Below are 4,816 nucleotides of genomic sequence, written 5' to 3' on the forward strand. Positions count from 1 at the left end.
CTCCCCCCACTACACTCCTTCCGGCAGAGGGGCGGGATTTAGCACAGACAGGTGCACGGAACCCACACACACGCTTCCGGAAGGCTGGGGGGGGGGGGGGAGCTCGAGATTCTCCCGGCGTGCCTCGCGGCGTGTTCCTCCCGTCGGGCAGTGCGGCGCGAAGGGCTGCGCTGTGGAGGTGGGTTTCCGGAAGTGATAGCGGGAATGTGTTTCTTCCCCCACCCCCAACCCCGGTCATCCGCTCCCTCCTTCCCCGTAGCGGGGTTGGCTTCCTGATGTTCTGGGGTGCGGGCGCCCCGGTCCTCCCAGCCGCAGCGGCCCCCGCGGCGCCGAGGAAGCCCGGTGACCTGGGTCTGAGGGTCGTCAGCGGGCGGGCGGCGCGGCCGCGAGGGCTTCTGGGTATTCCCCAGGCGCGCGTCCTGGAAGTGGTCTCGGCGTTGAGTGGGGCGCCGCTGCGGCTGCGCGAGCTGCATGGCCGGCGTCCGACCTGGGGCCGCCCTGCGCGCCCTGCGTACTCGCCCTGTTCCCAGCTGCCTGCCGCAGTGGACGCCGGAACTCTGTCAGCAAGCAGGCCAAATCCCCTGCTACCTCAAATGATGTGGCGAAGACATGCTATGTCTTCAAGTTCCCGGATTCTGATTTTCTTCAGTACACATCACTTTTAGGATAACAGATTTGTTTCTTTTCTTTTTTTTTGTCCGAACCAGGGTTTCTCTGTGTAACAGCCTTGGCTGTCCTGGACTCGCTTTGTAGACCAGGCTGGCCTCCAACTCAGAGATCCGTCTGCCTCTGCCTCCCGAGTTTAAAAAATTATGTCATGGGTGCTTTGCCCACATGTATATCTGTGTACCACCTGTGTGCTTGGTGCTCATGGAGGCCAGATGAGGGCATCAGACCTAGAACTAGAGATACAGGCAGTTCTGTGCCACCACGTGGGTGCTATGCATCAAAAGAGTCCTCTACCAGAGCAGCCAGTACTTTTAACTACCGGCCCGTATCTCCAGTCCCAAGTTTCTTTGGTCATTATTGTGATGAAACGTGACAAGAAGCAGCTCACAGAAGAGAAAGTCTGTTGTGTTTCAGAGTTCGAGGGATTAGTCCAACTTGGTACAGAAGTCACAGCCACGGGAGCTGGAGGCAGCTGATGACGTCCACAGACAGGAAGCAGAGGAAGAGGAGTGCCTTTCGCGCATCCCAGAACCCCAGCCTGCGTACTGTGCCACCTATGCTTATCTTCTCATCTCAATTAGTCTAGGAAATTCCTTTCAGACATGCCCACAGACTCGTTTCCAAGGTAATTCTAGAATCCAGTCAAGTTTATAATATTAACCACTACACTAGTGGCCAGATTTAGCTTCCTAGCAATTCTGGGACAACAGCAGCAGCCCCCGTGGATGTTTTTAACTGGCTCTCTCCCTTGGTCCCTCTGTAGGGACAGGACAAGCACCCTGAGCCGCTGGTAACACAGTCTCAACAGATTTCAGCTGTCCCACTCTTCAGAGCTTGTCTTGAACTGAACTCAACTTTTCCCAAGGTCATGCTTCCTTTTCAGAGACAACCTATGTCTGATGACAAGTGACCTTAGGACATGAAGACCGCTCTTTTTCCCCCCCAGTTCAGGACAACGCTGAAGGACTGTTGAGGTCCAAAGCTCCCTCTGTTATCAAGCGTGGCATAGCAAATTATTCAGTAGATTAAAACAATAGACCTTCATAGTATTGTAGTATATGTGGGCCAGATACAACACGGTGGCCCAAGGTCTCCAGTAGCTTTGGCCACCATGTTAGACAGGGCTGCATACTTGAGATGTGTGGGAGCGTTACTCCTTGCAGAGGGCCTGTAAGGGATAACCATTTCTTCTCTTTCCTACCACTGTTCACTCTTCCAGATGGGGTGTTCAAGGCCCCATCTTGAAAGCTGAGACCTAACTCTTGCCAGACACCAAACTTGGCAGCACCTTGGTCTTGGACTTCTCACTCTTCAGAACTGAGAGAAACAAATGTGTTTTTATCTGCATACACAAATTGAGGCCATTGCATGCCGTGTCATTTAAAACAAACAAAAACAAACAAATCTACTCAGTATGTTGCAGATCCTTTAACAAGAAAATTTTCAGCCAGTTGAGACTATGTTCTCAAAGATATCGGCAAGGGACAAATAAAAATAGAAAAACTAAAGAGTACCGAGTGTGAGCAACTCTATATAGACTGCAGAGTGTGATACAGTCCTTAAGCCTCCCTCATAGTCACCCTGCAATTCTTTGCCCAACTCCTCCCAGGTCCACCCTCATCTCCCCTCACCCTCTCACCTTTCTGTCCTCTTCATTATTTGTGTGTGTGTGTGTGTACATACATATATTCATATTCTCCCACCAAGTCCAATTTGTGCTACTCATGGATGGGGGCCGATGTATTGGAGCATACTTGACCTACCAGGGACCACACCCTTAAAGAAAACCGACTCTTCCTCTCTCAGAAGCCATTGCCTGTCAATAGCTCCTCAGCCAGGGGTGGGGCCGTATGAGCCCCTTTGCTGCTCCATGCTATGGTGTTTGCTGACAGCTCGGTCTTGTGCAGCAACCACAGCTGCTGTGAGTCCATAAGGGTAGTGGTTCGAGGACACTCTCACTCTGGTTCTCTCTGACCTCTGGATCTGTAGGCCCCCTCTCCTCCCCCGCAATTATCCTGAGCCTTAAGGAAAGGGGATGTGATAGAGATACCCCATTTGTGGCTGAGCACTCCACACCACTCAAGCATTTCTTAACCCCAACTCCACTTCATTGACAAAGTAATTGTGACCGGGTAAATGACTTAGTTGGCAGCCAGCCATGGGGCACTGAGTTCAGTCCCGGAGCGAGTATGAGAAGCCAGGGAGAGCTGTGCTTATTCCTAACCACAGTGCTGGGGAATAGAAGCAGCACGGTCCCGGGAGAGCATGGCCCAGCCAGCTGACTAGGTAAGATCCAGGCCAGTGAGAAATCTCACCTCAAAAAATAAGGTAAATAGCACTTGGCCTCCAGCATCAGTACTTGCATAGACACATGCAAATGAAAATGGTGGTCACTGTTGAAAATGGAGTGAGGGAATTCTACCATAGGAGACAAGATAAATATATGCAGTCGGGCAACACTGTTTAAATGTAAGCCTAAAGTATTTTTAATTCTTATCATTCCTTGTAGGTTCCTTCCAACTCTCAACCAGATTTTGCCTTAGATCACAGAATATACGATAAACAGGATTTCCCTCCAAATATTAAAAATGTCAGGTCTAAGTTGGGTGATGGTGGCATACGCCTTTAATTCCAGCACTCAGAGGCAGGCAGATCTCTGTGAGTTGGAGGCAAGTCTCATCTACAGAGGGAGTTCCAGGACAGCCAGGGCTGCACCAATAAACCTTGTCTCCGTGGCGTCCTGGGAGGAGGTTACATCTGACGATCCCTTTGAAGTTAGTGACCTACCTGGGGATGGAGATAGGCAAAGCTACAGAAACCATGGGATCCCTCCCTGAGAGACTGAAGAAGAAAGGATCTAAGATTGACAGAGCCAGCAAGGGTGAACTGTGGGCTCAGGCCAGAACAAATCATTCTTGTAGCTTGTTGTGGCCCATGCACTACTCAGCGAGCCCAGAAAATGGTCAGGTACCCAGCAAGTATTGTGCTTTGAATATACGCCTCTATCCCAGGTGGATATTTCAGGGTGAGGAGATGGGGTGAGAAGGGAGGCTTGTGAGAAACCCTATCAGTTGAGTGCCAGATGGCTATAAGAAAGATTTTCCCTTAGCAGAAATGGCACCTGGAAAGCCAAACTGGGTTCCTTTATAGAGAAATGACTGCTTTTTTTTTTTTTTTTTTTTTTTTTTTTTTTGTCATTTCTGTGTTGTGCTTATAAATTTTGAAATAGCTACGTATACAAAAATCAATAAGCCTTTTCTAGTTACAGCAATAGCCAGTCAGGAAATGAAATGAAGATAGGGAGAGCATTCTCAGTAGCAATAAAACATAAAATATTTGCAGTAAGTGGGCTGTGACATGTGCTAGAGCCATATGAGCAAGGCCACCGTGCGCAGTCAAGCAACAGCACATGCAGGGATACACAGTGTTTCTGAACAGCAAGTCTAAACATTTTTAAACGTCCAGTTATAGTAAATTTAGTTCTAATTAATTCCTCTGAACACTACAATACAATTTGAGAAATTTTAATGCTATTATTTTTAAAATGCTTTTAAATGATATGTCTTTTTTTTTTTTTTTTTTTTTTTTTTTTTTTAGTTGATAAACAGCATACTGCTGCAGGTTTGAAATCTTGGCACTTGGAAAGCCAAGACAGGAGGACTGTGAATCTGGGGACAGCCTTGACTATGTACCAAAATAAATAAAGATGATTACTAAAGTTAATAATTAGAGCCAGACATGGTGGTGCACTCCATTAACCCCAGCACCGAGGAGGCAGAGGCAGGCAGATTTCTGTGAATTTGAGATCAGCTTGTTTTACCAAGTGAGTTCCAGGACAACCAGGCCTATGTAGAGAACCTGTCTCAAGACAAACAAAGTTGGCATTATTCTAGAATAATTATCAACAGGACAGAAGAGGAAGTTCCAGCTGGAGGCCAGTGCACACACTGCTTTCTTTCAGTTTACTGTGTATGTTTAAGTTGAAAACAAGATTTTCCCTCACAAAGCCCAGTTTTGCACTCCAGATGTCGCTGACCCCACTGACTGCCCCATCCTCCTGCCTCAGCCTCCTGAGTGCTGTGATCACTGGCTCTGAAACAGTCAGTAAAGAGGCAGCACAGGCTCACAGAGAACCAAGCACTGTTTA

The sequence above is a fragment of the Acomys russatus genome, chromosome 8 (assembly GCF_903995435.1).
Source record: "Acomys russatus chromosome 8, mAcoRus1.1, whole genome shotgun sequence".
NCBI lineage: Eukaryota > Metazoa > Chordata > Mammalia > Rodentia > Muridae > Acomys > Acomys russatus.